The sequence below is a fragment of the Haemaphysalis longicornis genome, unplaced genomic scaffold (genome assembly GCF_048455015.1).
Source record: "Haemaphysalis longicornis isolate Haplotype H1 unplaced genomic scaffold, Haemaphysalis longicornis Haplotype H1 scaffold_2, whole genome shotgun sequence".
Lineage (NCBI taxonomy): Eukaryota > Metazoa > Arthropoda > Arachnida > Ixodida > Ixodidae > Haemaphysalis > Haemaphysalis longicornis.
In genome coordinates, this window is record NW_027526295.1 from 148,484,065 (window position 1) to 148,502,177 (window position 18,113).

The following is an 18,113-nucleotide window of genomic DNA, read 5'->3' on the forward strand; positions in this document are numbered from 1 at the left end:
TGCGGAAGAAGACAACAGTCAATTTTAGGTCCCAATTTGCTACGAGCGTGGGCGATGTCTGTTGCGAGGAGCAGGTGGTGGTGGCGCCGGTGGCACTCCGCAGCTCCGGGATGCAAATGCTACCGGTATGGTGACGATTGACTTAACAATCGATATTGGAGAGTAAATACGTATTTGCAATGCCAGCTTGCTCATGCTGTTCACCGATTAGTCTTGTCTACGGAAGCGCGAACGTCGAATGCAGACGAGTAAAGCGTATAGGTCTCTGACCCGCGATTATGTTGGATCTCGACGAGATTACCACGCCCAAACGCCCGACAACACAACCGCACAAGCAGTCACGCTACCGCTCCAACGTTGTGATAATGATTGGCTGTGGCATTAACAGGGTTCAGGGTGTATATCCTGGAACACAAATTTTCGCGTGTTTTTCGCTCACCTTTCCTTTAGAAGTGATATCGTTGCCGGTGTCACCCGTGCACAACAAGCTGATGTCCGCTTGAGTCGCTAAAGCATGGACACCTTGAAGCTCTTCCGATTTCGCTATGCCTGGCTCCTTCGACTCCGCGCGACCGTGCGATGGTTCCATACCGGGCGTGACCCATCGAAATGGCCTAGTACGCCTTGGGACAACTTGTGGCGAAACGCTGGTCGGTGGGATTGCCTCGCCCGGGGCATCAGCTGAGAAACGCTGGAGTGCGTCAAACTCCGGTTGCTTGCGCCTACAGGGAACTGGAAGGATTCGTTTCAATGACACGGTGGCTGCAATGTTTGTGGATACGGCGGTTGGTGAGAAAACATCCTGGGTATCGAACTGTTCGACACCTTCGTATCCAGATGCGTGCTGAAGAGGAACGCTGCGCCTAGGAGAAACGTCATTCGAATTGCCGGAAGCTTCGCTTCCAGATGGCATGGAAGACGACACCGGCCCCAGAACTTGGCCGTTGTATGTATTACGCACGTTTTGCTCGCCAAATTGTTCCGAAGAGTCTATTTGTTCACCGGGAGCGTCCTCAATATGCCTACTATCTTCCTCGGTAAGTACGGACAGCTCAGCCTTGGGCGCAGACCGGATGCTCTGCGAAAGCCACCGGATAACGGGTGTAGTAGAGCCACCGTTGTCGTCTATGGCGTGATCCGGTACCGGCCTGCTGCTCACTTCGTCTGCAATGCGCCCGCATTCTATATCCTCCTCAGTGGGGATCGTTTTGTCTTGGCTCGAAAGTACGGAAACCGTGGCCCCCGATTGTACCCTGCAGTCGTTTTCTCCCGTCGGTCGCTTTTGTCCCAGCACCGTGGACGACTTGGAAGGAGCAGCAGACGTTTTACAAGCTGCGTCACCTGTGCTAGGTTTCAAATCAGTAGATTCTTCGGTGGGCAGTTTGTTCGTTGTAGTACTGAACGGGCACAGAGTGCGCTCTTGATGAGCCGCTTGTGCGGACGCGCCTTGCGGTTTGGACGACAGAGTTGGGATTTGTATCGTAGCTTGACCAGCGCTGGTGGTCAGTTCTGTGGTAGGCCTTGATGCATCAAGGCTTGCCTGGGTCTCCAGCTTTCTGTCGCAGGCCGGTTGTGCCAAAGGGAGCTCCTTCAGAGGTGTCTGCACTGTGAACGTCCGGCTAGGTGCCGGGAGAACTATCCCGGCACCTGTTGGCTCACCTGGGTTTATAAAGAGGCAACAATCAGCATTGTCTGAAGTATGGTGTGTACGCAAATCACTTTTCGCTCTCTTTACGTTTGCAAAGTTTGGACGTCCATGAAGACTGTCTCGCCTATCGGTCGGCGTGTACTATATTATAAGGACGTAATGTGCCGATAAGACACCCTAATATCGATAACCACCAAACCGCCTCTGATATCATCCCTCTTTAGTTAGCACGAATCAGGACGCATGATCATTCACATAGTAGAATGATGAAAAGTGGCCTATTCTCGTATTCAAACCTATATCTGGATGCAGGCGCAATCATATATACAAAATAACTGCGAGTAGTGTGGCCCAGTATTGCACCCGGCACCGACATTGTAGAATATCGGGTGGAATTGTGATTAATGAAAATACGTTATGGATCCATCTGCCCATTTCCTGACACTCGCTTTAGCTTCTAGCTGTGGCGCACCAAGTGCGAGAGATACTAATCTGTTGTTCTACATATACGGTGTGAAACATGTGTCACTGTGAAGAAAACTCAGTTGGCATGACTGCACGTCGAATATATATCGAGGCGTACTATTGTCATGTTAACAGAAAATGCACGGCACCCCACTAAAACACCCTATTCTCAGCGTGATATAATAGCACATAATTTCGCCCTGTAAATATCAATGCACGAGAGCTACTAATATGCTGCTGTAACAATACCGTGGTGCTGTTAACAATTGTTAATTTTATCAAATTAATACCCGTCACCATTAGTAATTCCAGATATAGAACCTGTTTAGGAGGCCACGCACCATCCCCACTTATGAGTGCTGTTCTGCACAACTCTTAATATCGCGGCCGCGAAATGCTCGTGTATCGAGCGGGACGACCACTTAGACACGCTGACGCTGCCCTTGCTTGCAAGCGAGTGCACGTATACCTTGCGACTCTGGAGCCGAAGGCATTTGAGGCATGCGGGTCTTGCGCACGGGCAGGATTCTCTTCAGTGATCCCCAATCGATATGCACTCGGTGTAACTTTTGCATCGCTGTGCTCAGAGCGCCCGCAGAGGCTTCCTGCACGCACCGAAGGGGCGCCTGATAGGGGTGCTCGCAGTCGGGCTCCTTGGAACGAGGGAAAAACCTAGAAAGGAGTACAGAGGAAAGAAGATGCGACGAACGTGAACCGGTGAAGGCAATGAGCCGGGGGGGAAGAAATGACACAGAGCACCATGACAACGTGGAACAGTGGTGTAGCCAAAAATATATTTCGGTGGTCTTATACGCAAACGAAAAAAACAGGGATACAGTGTGCGCCGGACGCCCAAACAATATAGCCTCCACGATGTCGTTACTTGCCAGGTGAGAGCAAATTGCAGAGCCTGGTCATCCACCGAGACTTAGTCGTCGGCCGTCATAACCGAGGCTGCTCGTGCCGCAACACGCAATTTATTTATTTATTTATTTATTTATTTATTTATTTATTTATTTATTTATTTATTTATTTATTTATTTATTTATTTATTCATTCATTCATTCATTCATTCATTCATTCATTCATTCATTCATTCATTCATTCATTCATAATACACCTAGAGGCCCTCGTGAGAGGGTATCACATAGGGCAAATGTACAAGAGCAATGGTACAAACAATGAATGTCAAAAACGAAAAAACAGACAAACAAAAGAGATAAAATTTCAAATTAAATACAGAGGTTGAAGTATATGTTATAAAAAGTGATTGGTAATGACAGCAAAAAATTACACCATCTTCCCGTGAGGAACCCTGATGAGGATGTAGTGGCCTTCGCTGTAGTGGCATTCGCAATACACAGGAAACGTAGGAATTTGGCCAGGCCATATTGCGCGCTTCGTTGTACCGGCTAGTTCGTAGTAGAAGCGTTCCTTGTAGTGGCGTTTGAGCGTATGTAATTTTTCTGCAGGCATAAACTTAGGGGTGTGCTCTGACACCGAACCATCCCCCTTGCGATATGAAGTGAAGAGAACGACATCTGGCGGCATGTGACGGCCAATATCGTACAGACGCAAAGCCGCACCGTCCCCTTACGCCTCCAACGCTGTTACCTAGCTCATTGGAGAAATGGATCACGGCACACCTTAACGGAGGAATGTGACGGCTATGCCTGTTCCGTTTCCTGTTTTCCCCTTCCTTAGCTAGACTACAAAGCCCCGGCAAAATAAAAAATGACGTTTCATTTATGCGTAGACCGCCAATGGGAATTTATATGTCGCGTTTCTAGCACGGCGGCTTCTTCACCCAACTGGAGGGCGCTTAAAGGGACCCTGCAACACTTTCGATTAGCGCTTTCACTCTTTCCTTCGCGTCTGGAACCACTGCGAAAGCTACAGTTATCGCCAGCAGGGAGCGGCACTGCGTGATTTGCTCGTCGCACCAGATACGCCTTCCATTTCTGCTTTGTTTGTGTGGCTTTTTCTCAAAAGTTGCTATCGAAAAGCGGTAATTGCTGCAACTGAAGGAAAACCGGCCAGAGCCGCTAGATGACCTTAGTGACGTAATTCGGGCCGTCGAAGAACGTCAAGACTGCGAAAGAGAGAAAAATTTTTTGTGCGGGTTTACAAGTTATGTGATGGGCATAGAGCAGTTAATTTTTGGCTGCGGTACTTTGTGACTTTCTAATCTAAGTACTGGGTGTGTTGGGTGACTACGTTCTGTAAGCATTTAAGATATATATATATATATATATATATATATATATATATACAGAAAGATAGGGCAGCAGTCCACAACGCCAAAGGAGGCATAGGGGTGTGGTAAGTCTCTTTTCTTTTTCACTACGGTTAATTAAGTAAACTTTTTTTTTGAATATACAGAAGAAAGAAAGAAAGAAAAACACGCGCCCAGAGTGGGGACCGAACCCACGCCTTTCGATTACATGTCGAATGCCTTACCAATTCGGCTATCTGGGCGACTGTGTTCTCCTTTACTTTCTGGGCTATTTATGTTTACTAGAAGTGTATCTGACGCTCGAGGGTGGTAGCCAGCACCACTCTGACTACACGGGGAGAAGGGGACCTTCTTTTCAACCCCCGGGGCGTGACTCAACGTCTACAGCCTGTCATGAGCGGGTTACTGGCGGGAAGCCCTCTTATGCTACCTAGGCATCAAGGCTGCCAGAACCGAGACCCTCGCTAGGCTTTCGCAGTATAATATAGTATGGAAATGAGGGGCTCGTTGAGGAAATACAGAAAGATAGGGCAGCAGTCCACAACGCCAAAGGAGGCATAGGGGTGTGGTAAGTCTCTTTTCTTTTTCACTACGGTTAATTAAGTAAACTTTTTTTTTTGAATATACAGAAGAAAGAAAGAAAGAAAAACACGCGCCCAGAGTGGGGACCGAACCCACGCCTTTCGATTACATTCGGTTCGGTCCCCACTCTGGGCGCGTGTTTTTCTTTCTTTCTTTCTTCTGTATATTCAAAAAAAAAGTTTACTTAATTAACCGTAGTGAAAAAGAAAAGAGACTTACCACACCCCTATGCCTCCTTTGGCGTTGTGGACTGCTGCCCTATCTTTCTGTATTTCCTCAACGAGCCCCTCATTTCCTTACTATATTATACTGCGAAAGCCTAGCGAGGGTCTCGGTTCTGGCAGCCTTGATGCCTAGGTAGCATAAGAGGGCTTCCCGCCAGTAACCCGCTCATGACAGGCTGTAGACGTTGAGTCACGCCCCGGGAGTTGAAAAGAAGGTCCCCTTCTCCCCGTGTAGTCAGAGTGGTGCTGGCTACCACCCTCAAGCGTCAGATACACTTCTAGTAAACATAAATAGCCCAGAAAGTAAAGGAGAACACAGTCGCCCAGATAGCCGAATTGGTAAGGCATTCGACATGTAATCGAAAGGCGTGGGTTCGGTCCCCACTCTGGGCGCGTGTTTTTCTTTCTTTCTTTCTTCTGTATATTCAAAAAAAAAGTTTACTTAATTAACCGTAGTGAAAAAGAAAAGAGACTTACCACACCCCTATGCCTCCTTTGGCGTTGTGGACTGCTGCCCTATCTTTCTGTATTTCCTCAACGAGCCCCTCATTTCCTTACTATATATATATATATATATATATATATATATATATATATATATATATATATATATATATATAGTAAGGAAATGAGGGGCTCGTTGGGGAAATACAGAAAGATAAGTCGGCAGTCTACAACGCCAAAGGAGGCATAGGGGTGTGGTTAGGCTCTTTTTTTTTTAGTACGGTTAATGAAGTTAATACTTTTTTTTTTAAATATACGGAAGAAAGAAAGAAAAACACGCGCCCAGAGTGGGGACTGAACCCACGCCTTTCGATTAGATCTCGAATGCCTTACCAATTCGGCTATCTGGGCGACTGTGTTCTTCACTTTCTGGGCTATTTATATTTACTAGAAGTGTATCTGACGCTTGACGGTGGTAGCCAGCGCCACTCAGACTACACGGGGAGAAGGGGACCTTCTTTTCAACCCCCGGGGCGTGACTAGAACGTCTACAGCCTGTCATGAGCGGGTAACTGGCGGGAAGCCCTCTTATGCTACCTAGGCATCAAGGCTGCCAGAATCGAGACCCTCGCTAGGCTTTCGCAGAATAATATAGTAAGGAAATGAGGGGCTCGTTGGGGAAATACAGAAAGATAAGTCGGCAGTGTACAATGCCAGAAGAGGCATAGGGGTGTGGTTAGGCTCTATATATATATATATCCGGTATTCTGGAGGTCGTGGGTTCGGATCCCACCCGGCGGGCATTTTTTCACCACTTTCTTTTCGACTAAAAAAATTCATCTCTTTCTATGACCCACCACAACCTCCCCTTTGCTTTCCGAGGTTTTCTTGACTGCCAGCCCTTACTTTGTCTTATTTCACGGAGCCCCTCATTTCCCATTTTCTGATTCGCTATATATATATAAAACCGAAGAACGTGTTGCAGGGTCCCCTTAAAGTTACACTAAACTACAACGGACACGTTTGACAACGTAACGAGAACTCACTTGATCAGAAATGTGACAAACTTGCACGCAACTGTTCTGGAAGCATCGCCCAAGTCCTAAACTTGCTTGCCTACCTGACGAAAAGGACCACAACGACGGCGACAATGGTGAGAGCCAAGAGAACTGTGGCCGGCGTTGCGCCGAGGGTCTTCAGTTTCGGTCGTGCTGGTGAAAGTGGAAGAAAGAAGCCGTACAGTTTGAACTCGACCTGTTACCATGTTTGCGTTCATAGGAGCCTGTGTGCAGCAAAATAATTTGTGCCACTCGTTTATCGATTTCGTCTTAGAGCCTCTTATTCTAAAGAACCTCATTACCGTTAATATAGAGCTGAGCATGTTTTCAAAATAAGAGAATTGAGTACAAGGACGGACCTTTTCGCAAAATCCTTTTTGTTAGAACCATTAAAAGAGCGGAAGAAATTGTCCCAAGTGCAAGAATGTGGTAAAAATGAAGATTTGTTTACGTCAGTGCTGTAACTCCGGGTAATCTCTTAATAAGCAATAAAGAAAGACTGGTGCAATGGCAATACTCAAGTACGGAACAAAAATCTCTTGAAGTTCTTACGCATATAATTAGTCAGCCTTTGTGTGCGCGGAAAAAAAGCTTTAAAACAAGCAATCACAGCGGGTATCGATAAGTACTATATACATGTACTATTATGAGCAATATGAAAGGGAACACAGGAACGCTTGGCAAACAGCCTCGAAATAGACCCAGAGCGATACGCGAATGGCGCTGCGAAAAACGAAGGGGAAAGGTGGGCGTTCTTCCACTAACTGTTGGCACCCCTACCACGCTGGCATTTCTACAAAGCCGCAGCGTACGTCATTTCGCCGATAATATGGTATCGTCCGACAGCCGATAAGACGCACGGCGGGAATGGGGACAGTTGTTAGAACAGCGTCCCCATTTCCACTTTGTTTTTGACGGCGGCCGCTGCGTATCACTCATATCTGGGTCTGAGGGTGTTTTCTACGCGTTCCTCTGTTCCCTTTCATATTGCTCAGAATAGTGCATCGAACATGCGTGTACACGACCATTTTTTGTTCATCCTTGTTTTTTTATTATATATGCGCGCAATATGGAAACCCCCCAAAATCAAGTTTGTTTTCTCCTGAGGTGCGTAGTTCGGGAGAAAAAAATGTTTGAATGTGCCCGGAGCGCAGCGGTGGTTTCGGCAACTGCAGATTTTTCCAAGTTTGCGTCTCTGTGTACGTCAAGGAGTACAAGGGGTGTGTATAAAATGTTTTGGGCCATAAACTAGACCAGAATGCTAATCCGTGTAACGCAAAATCAGCGTCCTGCAGCGAACAAAAAATTCAAAAACAAATCGTGAAATCGGCCCAGACGATAATTTGTTGGTGTTTTTGACGCCCCCTATCTACATTTCTTCTTTTCTGAAAAACTTGTAAGTCAGCCATTTTATTGGCCATACGTATCTGAACGCATAAACAAAAGATTGTGTTTGCAGAAAATTTAGAAGTACTAAAAAAATTGAGTAACTTCGGCTCTTTTTCAGAAATTGCGCAAATTCAAAACTAAATATAAAAAAAACCCCATACTCGATTTTCTTCAAAATTGCGAAAATAAGACTCCTTTACTTGGACAACAAAACTATGGGAAAACATGTTGCATCATTTTATTGAGAACAAAGTTATAAGGGGCCAAACTCGGGGCTCGCGCGACGCGTCTTGGCGCGCCGCAGTAAGTACTGGCCGGTGTTGCCGGACGTTGCGCGGGTGTACACGGGCGGTAATTCATATTCCACTGCCCAGAAACGCCCGTGTGTACGAGATTTCGGCGCACGTTAAAGATCCCCAGGTGGTCAAAATTAATCCGGAGCCCTCCACTACGGCGCGCCTCATCGCCTGCGTTGCGTTGGCGCGTTAAACCCTACAATCAATCATCACCATCATATTCCACTGCCACATGCCGGCACGGCCAATCTCTTTCCAGTATTCCCAAACGAAAAAAACTATTTTGGAGATTCTTCTGTTTTTTTTTTTTTTTGCCCGCCTCTGTTTCCCTAATGTGTTCTTTAACCAGCTAACTTTCTGGCCGATATCAGCTCGAAAGCGCTCCTTTGCGACGCCAGTGTTTTGCGGGATGCAAAAAAAAAAAAAAAAAAAAAAAAAAAAAAAACAAAGGTTCCTCCGATGCGCAGGCAACCGAAACAGATGGCGCTCGGGCAGTTACAAGGGAGGGAATGGATTGACCTTCAGACCCTAATCAGTTCGCCGCCACGACGGGCGCATTTCCGCTGGTGGTGCATGGTGCGCTGGCGTCAGTACAGGGTATCCCACCGCTTTCTTTGAGGCAAACATGAGAGAACGACCTTAAAAATAACTAACCAGGAAACAAACACCTGCACCACGGCTTACGAGGCCGTAGGAGGCTCTTAGGAGACGCCACGTGCACGCGAACCTATTTTACTGGAATGAGAATCAGGTGCGGTCGGGTACCTGGCTTCTTGACGTATTATTAAATTCCGGTCTGTTGTCATATTATTGCCGTATATATATTGTTTAGTCACATATCACAAAGGCGAAGCGTACATTACAGTATTACTAGCGATTTTGATACGCTTGCGTACGAAAATTGCAGTAAGGGGAGGCTACTGCCCCGTCCTTTTCTGTCCTTCAACTCACTGGTTGATGGGCTCTCAACGGATGCTTCCCTTTGCTTTACTCTTGCCATATTTGTGTTTGCTTTTGACTCCTCCCCTTAAAAGGTTTTTTTTTTTTTTTTTTCACGGGTGGATGCTTTCGTTTGTGCCTAAGTGTTTGCACGTGCATTTGTGCGCGTGTTTGCTTGCTCGACTACCCGCACACTCTTATCCTGATAGATGTGGCAGGGGAAGCCTAGCGGATGTTGTTCTAAAAAAAAAAGTGTGACCCGTTCGCCCACCCACAGTTCATTCCCGCCCAAGTCTTGCACTCACCCCAGCATGAAGTGTGTGTCTGCGTTTATTGTGCGAATGCCGACCTGTCTGCTTTGGCCCTGCAAAATGTTACAGGGGTTGACCGAAGAATGAGCAACTTAAAGGAGCTTTGTCTTTGCACCTCACCATCGACGCAGTGTTTCTTGGGCGCGTGCCGGCAATTCCCAATGGCCGACAACCTTACCATGTCCGCTTTGGGCGTTTCGGACGAAGAAGACGTCACATACGCTGTATGGGAAAATTGGTTCTCTGATAAAAAAGAGTCTACCCCCAGCTGCATTCGTGAAGGAGCTAGGCAAATGGGTCACCAAGTGGATTTCCCATGACTCTATTAGGCGGACCCAGGCCATTGCCATAAACGAAGCGAAAATATGCGAACGGCGATCAAGCATTGTACTGCACTTCGACTTCTCTGAAAATTGGACAGTTATTCTGCCAAATGAAGTCCAGTCGTACCACTGGCACAAAACACAGGTTTCACTGTTTACGTGCGTTGTAACTACAAGAAAATCAGTTCAGAGCTTCGCAGTAGTTAGCGATCACATGCAACACGATACCGCACGTGCATGCTATGCGCTCGCTCCACAAGGTGCACGAATGCCTGGAAGAAAGTGCCCCTGTGTACAGCTACGTTGTTTACGTTAGTGACGGTGCAGCCAGCCATTTCAAGAAGAAATATCAGCTGTACGAACGTTCCAGAGCAAACTACACGTCTGCGAAGTGGCTGTGCTTGACTGTATTAGCGCCCGAGGAAGCTGTGGTGCAGATATTATAAACATTTCACTTGAGTTGTATTCCCACACGTATGCCTTTTGCTGTGTTTCTGACTGTAAATAATTAATCACGATAGTCTGACAGCCAATTTCCGAACTTGTGTCTTTTTGCTTGAATAAATATTCTTGTGAAAAAACTGAAATCCCTTCAGTAATTTACTCGTGCTGTGACCGAAGCGCCATAATAATAGAAAATTTCGACCACTCCTACCACTTCTACCCGATATAACCACCGGAAAAACTTTTCCTGTTGTTTCGAATCCTTCTTTCCTTTCCCTATAAGAAGAGTGGCGTTCGCAAAGGAGCGCTTTCGAGCTGGTATCGGCCAGAAAGTTAGCTCGTTAAAGAACAAACTAGGGAAACAGAGGCGGGCAAAAAAAAAAAAAAAACAGAATCTCCAGAATAGTTTTTTTCGTTTGGGAATACTGGAAAAAGATTGACCGTGCCGGCATGTGGCAGTGGAATATGAATTACCGCCCGTGTACACCCGCGCAACGTACGGCAACAGCGGCCAGAACTTACTGCGGCGCGCCAAGACGCGTCGCGCGAGCCCCGCGTTTGGCCCCTTGTAACTTTGTTCTCAACAAAATGATGCAACATGTTTTTCCACAGTTTTGTTGTCCAAGTAAAGGAGTCTTATTTTCGCAATTTTGAAGAAAATCGAGTGTGGGGTTTTTTTTATATTTAGTTTTGAATTTGCGCAATTTCTGAAAAAGAGCCGAAGTTATTCAATTTTTTTAGTACTTCTAAATTTTCTACAAACACCATCTTTTGTTTATGCGTTCAGATATGTATGACCAATAAAATGGCCGACTTACAAGTTTTTCAGAAAAGAAGAAATGTAGATAGGGGGCGTCAAAAACACCAACAAATTATCGTCTGGGCCGATTTCACGATTTGTTTTTGAATTTTTTGTTCGCTGCAGGACGCTGATTTTGCGTTACACAGATTAGCATTCTGGTCTAGTTTATAACCCAAAACATTTTATACACACCCCTTGTACTCCTTGACGTACACAGAGACGCAAACTTGGAAAAATCTGCAGTTGCCGAAACCACCGCTGCGCTCCGGGCACATTCAAACATTTTTTTCTCCCGAACTACGCACCTCATGAGAAAACAAACTTGATTTTGGGGGGTTTCTATATTGCGCGCATATATAATAAAAAAACAAGAATGAACAAAAAATGGTCGTGTACACGCATGTTCGTTCTCTCGTGGAATCGCCCAATTTGCAGTGCCAGACGTCAAACACACCATTTACGCGGATGATATCACCATATGGAAGGCCGGTGGCAGCGACGGACAAATCGAAACCACCCTGCAGCAAGCTATTGACACCGTGGAAGAGCAACTCCAAGGTACGGGACTCCGGTGCTCCCCGGCAAAGTCCGAACTGCTCATCCTCCCACCCCCTGGTACGCGCAACAATCGTGAAGCACCCCCTAACATCAAGCTGAAGACGAAGGACGGCACCCCCCCCCCCTCCCCCCATGCAACTTATCCGCATGCAACTTATCCGCAAGGTAGCCACACGATATGCCGGCATGAGAGAGACCAGCCTCCTCCGGCTAGTTCAGTCTTTCGCCGTTAGTCACGTCGCATACGTGGCGGCATACCACAATTGGAAGCCGGCGGAGCGTCAGAAAATAGACGCCCTGATAAGGAAAGTATACCGACAGCGCTCGGTCTCTACACTTATACCAACACGGAGAAACTCCTCGACCTAGGCGTTCACAACACGCTCGCCGAGATCGTCGAAGCCCAGCGAACCACACAGTTCGTAAGACTCACCCAGAGAAAGACAGGCCGCGCAATCCTGGCCCGCATCGGTTACAACCCCCCGGCCACATCGGCCCTACACCCACCGGCCCACTACAACTAGTCTTCAGCCGACGGCTCAGGATCCCCCCGCTGCCCAAACACATGCACCCCGACGCCAACCCCGAACGTCGCCTGGCCCGCGCGAAGGCCCTAACCAAGATGTACGCACAAGACACAAGCGCTTACTACGTCGACGCCGCACCATACCCCGGCAGACCCGATGCTAACGCGGTCGCCGTCATATCAGCTGCCACGGGAGCCCTCGAGACAGCCGCAAGCATACGTACAACACACACGACTCTGGCCGAGGAGTTCGCTATCGCTCTGGCCCTCACCCAACTTCCGTGCACCACGATCCTCCGCGACTCTCGCTTAGCGATCCTCCGTTTCGCCACCAACCAGTTAGCCTCCGCCACCCTACGGATCTGCACCCCCTCCTGGGCACCCGCAAAGCTCGCCCGACTCGCATGGTTCTCGGCCCACACCGACCTACCGAACGGCGGAACTGTTAACAGGAATGCGGAGGCGGACGCTACGGCACGCGCGCTCACCAGTCGCGCAGCCGTACACGACCCCGCACGTTCCGTCCAGCAGCCCCCCCCCCCCCCCCCTGCCCCCCAAACCCACGCCGCTCCTCACATACGGTGAGATTCTAGCCTGGTACCGCGACACCAGACGAAAGTACCCACCGCCGCACCCCGACCTCCCACGAGCGGAGTCGACGATACTGCGTCAACTCCAAACGGAAGCGATATGGACCCCCGTATTCGCCAAGCACATCTGCCCCATGGTTTACCCGACCGACCACTGTCAACACTGCAACGCAGCCAGGGCTACAACACCACATCTTTTATGGGACTGCAGGCCCCCAGAAGACACCCAAGACCCAATGCCACCAAGCATGGCACTCGCCATAAGAAGCGACGACATCGGCCATCAACGCCGCATGCTCCGGCAGGGGATGGACATCCTCGCGCGGCAACGGCAGAAAACGCCGTCTCCACCGAGACGCGCAGTGAGTAGGCGGCCGTAGCGGGGAGGTCCACCACGCACCTCGCCGCCCATCCCTTCTTTCCCCACGCCACTACTGCTGGACATGATAATAAATGTTTTATCTCTCTCTCTCTCTCTCTCTGTCTCATTTGCAGTGTTTCTACTTGGTAGTTGGGCGTATTAGCGAATGGGCCGAAGTTATAACTTTGGCACTTCGGTACCGTGCTGGTACCAAAGCTTCTCGCATTTTCTCGCACGCGGAAGCGCTGTGAAAGCGCTTGGCTTTAACGGATGCCAGCACGGACGAGTACTGCGATCTCGTGGAGCCCGACGTAACCAGTGCGACGTCGCCTTAGCAACACAGACGCTTGGGCAAAATCATGGCGGCGGACGTGCATGGTTGCCCGCATGCGTGCAACGCCAGTGAATACAACCGATAGCACACGCACCGCGACGTTTAAAGTTAACTCGCGTATTATAGAGCTTTAGCTGAGCGTGTTATCGTCTTACCTTACCGTTTCTGTTGTACCGGGACCTGACAGCGCATGCGAACTCACGCCGTCATGGTGAGGCGTGCCGACCAACACGGGAGAAAGGCCACCTTGCCGGATCAAATGCGTCCATGCCCAGTCGGGTCCCGGTACAACGGAAAGGGCTCTAACGCGGTAGCACGCCAAGCGAAAACTCTAGGTTTCCCGCTTTCACGAAAACACGGTTCACGCTAAGCGAAAGCAAGTTCCGTTTTTCCCTCCAGTGTTTTTAAAACAAAGCTTTACCACTTTCCAGCGGTTTCGCAGAGGATGCGCAAGTTGACCTTTTGACCGGAGACACACCCCCGGCGACACACCACTCGAAGCGCATCGCGTGATGCGCAAAAGGCGGGGTTTTTTAGTCGCTCCACGCAGCACGATCGGCGGCCGCCGCCGCCGACAGTGCCGTCGATCATCTTATCGGTAGCCGACCAGCCCCGCAGCCTCCCATGGATGCGTCGCTGGGTCTTCTCGGGATACGTGACTCGTGTCTGGCCCGGTGAAGAGGAACGGCACGTTCGCCGTAAATGAACAACGCGTTCGCCCCACCCAACGCCACGTTCACCCGGCATCCTTCTGTGAGCGTTGCGCGGCACCGAACGGCTTTCAGATGAGCTCGGAAATACAGCTAAATGAAAGGTTTACAAAGCGAAACCAAGACTCAACCAGGTAAAGCCAAGACTCCTTCGCATATCCAAGGTTAGCTGAGCGGAGCCGCAACAATTTTTCCTTTCAGTCATGTTGATTGCCAGGCTTGAATCGCCCCGTTTGAATGAATCCATACCGCACATACGAAGTGCCTCTCAGACGTACGTTGTATGCGCCCCGGTGGAACACGGGCATGAAGGAGCATGCATACACTCACGTTTCTTGCACAATCCAGCAGATGTAGGCACGAAGGGCTCGGGACAGAGGCAGACCTCATCGACACAGCGCATCGGGTCGCTGGTGTGGCTGCACTCCTGGTGGAAGCGACACGGCTCGTACAAGGACCGCGCTGCGAAGGTCGACGCAGAAGACGTGTATTTGATCGTGGAGTTACTTTAATTTCGAAGGTGTAAGTGAGCGTAGGTAATTCTCCTTGGCTCTTGCCCAGCTTGGGCTTTTGGTTACTAGATTTTCAGTTTCAGGGTGCACACCATATCCCCCAGAAGCTGAAGTTTAAAGCTGCGAAAGACGGTGAATACACTGGCCCGTAGAATGTGCAGCATGCCGTTTTCTTCGTTTTATTTTACTCCTTTCTTCCTTTCCAATAAACATTAAAAATTTATTTTGCACTTAATGGGTCAGCAGTCTGTCCGTGATACCAATGTATTGCTCATAGGCAGATAACGTATTGTAACTTGTAAGCAAGGGGCACGAGGGGTCCGGCATGTGCGGTACAGTGGAAGCCGTCGCCGGTATGACACAGCTTCACTGCGTCTACTGGTCCCACGTGGGCACTGCTATACAGCCTGTCAAAGCCGTGATACACTGTTCGTTTTAGAGCGAAAGCTTTACTACTCAAAGTACAAATTAAAAAATGCCCCTTTCCTCGTAGCGTCAATCTGACCTTCAAGCTCAGCCAAGGTTAAGCCAGTGCCTCGTGAGGTTGCGCAGTGAAAGCGTTTAATCGTTTAATCGTTCCAAGGAGAGTGCAGCGTAGGCGGGGTCGGTTAGGGGGAAAGAGTGAAGGTGCATGTCCCGAGAAAATGGTACATGCCGGCGGTTGATGCATCCAAGTTCTCTGCGCCTCGACGCCCAGTAAAGGCCCGCCTTCTCCGAGCAGAGTCCGTATTTCGCGTTGCGGTGTGATTCTGCGCGTGTTCACTGCATGCTCTCGGTGGGAAAACCGAGATATCGGTCGACAAACTTGGTTTAACTGCCTTGAAACCAGGGCAATTTTTTTTGTAAGTTCGAATCAGTAAGGACGTGGGTCACTCCGTGTGGCCACCTTCCTGTGGTTGAATGAACGAATGAATAAAATATTTATCGGGTTTTGTTCTAGTTTAGGCGAAGCCTAACGACTGTTCGCCACCTTTGTCTAACCTTGCCCTAGCAAGCTTCGGAGTCTTGCACAACACTTATTTCACCAGCAAGTACGAACATCAGTTTCGAGCACGCGGCACTTTCGCGCTGCTTGACTCGACCTACCTGGAACGTTTGTTACTTTACGAAGTATGCCACCGCGCCGATGCGTTTCCGAATCCGCACACTAGTCGCATCATGCGGCCCCTTTTGTATTGTTACGGTTTACTATACTATCCTCCCCTCAACCTCTTCATAATAAACGGAGGAACATAAAGCTTGGCGTCCTTGCCGCTATTGTTCAATCCAGCGAGGTTATTAAGCATCGATATCGGCCGATGGTACTTAGGCCGTCCCCTCTCCGGAATTACTGCGAGGCAGCGAAGGTGATAGAGGCGATATGCCGGAAAAACGCGAGGAGATATGGCCACAGCCACGAAAGTGGGAACTCGTCTATATGACAGGCTTCACACACGACAGAGAGCATTTTGTGAGGTCAGGGGGCTCCCAGAACTCCCCCGCTAAAACGTGCTCTACCCCGTGTACGTTTGAGCACCTCACCCTGGACGCATCTGGAAATTCCCCTGATGTCGACCCTGACCGGAGTCTGTGGTTTGCAGACGCAAACCCATTTCACGCACAACAGTCCACGGTCGGCAGCGCAGTCACCGTGATGAGTGCACGGCAGGCCCAGTCCGAGCTTCTTGCTGGTGGCTGCAGTGTTAGAGGGATTGCAGCTTGGTAAAAGACGAAAAAAAAAATCTGATGTCGGCCAGGTGAAGGTATTGCAAAGTTCAGCATGAGCCTGAAACTGCAATGACGTAATGGGCTGACATTGAATCTACTGCACCAGTCTGCTGACTTTGAATTGCGAACTACCCGCCGCGGTGGCTCAGTGGCTAAGGCGTTGCGCTGCTGAGCATGAGGTCGCGGGTTCGATTCCCAGCCGCGGCGGCCGCTTTTCTGGTAGAGGCGAAAAGCAAAAACGCCCGTGTGTACGAGATTTCTGCGCACGTTAAAGATCCCCAGGTGGTCAAAATTAATCCGGGGCCCTCCACTACGGCGCGCCTCATCACCTGCGTTACGTCGGCGCGTTAAACCCTACAATCAATCAATCAGTCAATGAATTGCGAATTATATTTGTGTGCACGATTCAGGGATCACGGCGGGACCTCAGTAACGCTCCTCAATCGCGGGAATACTTGCTCTCTCACAAGGCCTCCTTTTCTATGTTCGTAGCTTGCGTGGACCCCCAATCTTGAGGCCCCTTCAGACACTCGGAGGTGACCGACAAATTGTCACGATAACAGGGCACATGTGTAGCGACGCGCGCTTGGTGGCTATAGCAACAGATTGCGCCACCTGGTCTGCCGGTGTGGTTAAGTCGTGGAAAATCGACGGTTTTCTAGCTGGGGTCCACTTCACTGTACCTAGCGCAACATCCAAGAAAATCTGCACAAGTCTCCTTCCAGCAGGTGACGCAGTAAAACACTGGTCAAGAAGTTAGAAAGTGCTCGTGGAAAATTTGGTATGTTGTCCCATCGCCCCCGTCTCTGCACTTTTTTGTCGCACTGTAGCTTCTTTGTAACATTTTTGCCGGAATTTCCTTATTTCATTCATTCACTGAGTCACCTGTTTTCCCCTACTTCAACTCCTGTCTCTCGGTACACGTTCCGTTGAGTGTAACTTCCGTTAAGTTTAACTTCCGTTAACTTTTTAAATCGAAATTTTTATATCTACGAACTCTATGCGTCGTCCCAAAAATAATGCTGGCAACGATGACATGCAGTAGCGCGGAAAGATACTTTAGTCTGTATGCGAGATGAAAAGCGATATTTAAAAACTTGTCCCCGGCTCAAAGGAAGTGTAAATTGCATTTTTTGTGATTTCTTTATGTGTTTTTTTAATTCACTAGTTTATTTTGCACGAAGGGATGGACAATAGGTAGACCTGTTGGGATGGACAATAGGTAGAATCTTGCTTCACGCTGTGGAGGTCGGTGGTTGGATTCGCCCAAGACGCGTCCCTTTTTTTTAACCTGCCGTTGGCGAATTTGGAAACTGAAATGGACTATTTCCACAGAAGAAACGCCCCTGTTTCAGGCAGAATCGTCAAAGCTCCTTCACTAAATCTGTTTCCTGAACGCTGCTGTTGATTCTGGGCATGAAGGTTCAGTTAGCCACACTGAGAGGAACCCAGCGGCGGCGGGTTCCTCTTAAACAGTTTCAAAATAATGTTTAAAAATCCAGACACAGTTTAAACCTATACAAATACTTGTGTGGAAAGGCTTTCAATAAGTGAATAAACGTTTCAGCAGTTACAGTAGCTGCTAGGTTTGCAGGTCACGTGAAAGGGACACATATTGTGATGTCAAGTTTCTACACTACGAACCGCCACCCTT